Consider the following 332-nt stretch of genomic DNA (forward strand, 5'->3'; position numbering starts at 1 on the left):
CCCTCATGACCATTTTTCGACCTTTACCCTTTACTTTACCTGCTCTCCGACCTATTTCCGACCATTTATTCCTTATTTTACCTTTCCCATTTAATCCCCTTCTACCCTTTACTCCTTCTTTTACCTTTCTCCCATAACCTTTTCAACCTTTTCCTCTTAATCTACCTTCCTACTGACCCCTTTTCCAACCTCTATCCCATATCTTGCCTTTCCTTCTGACTCCTTTTCCACACATCTTATTTGATTTACCTTTATGGCCTTTTCTCCCACTTACTCCCTATTTTAGCTTTCGCTCTCACCCATTTTCCTTCTCTTGCCCACTTCTTACCACT

The sequence above is a fragment of the Penaeus monodon genome, chromosome 32 (assembly GCF_015228065.2).
Source record: "Penaeus monodon isolate SGIC_2016 chromosome 32, NSTDA_Pmon_1, whole genome shotgun sequence".
Lineage (NCBI taxonomy): Eukaryota > Metazoa > Arthropoda > Malacostraca > Decapoda > Penaeidae > Penaeus > Penaeus monodon.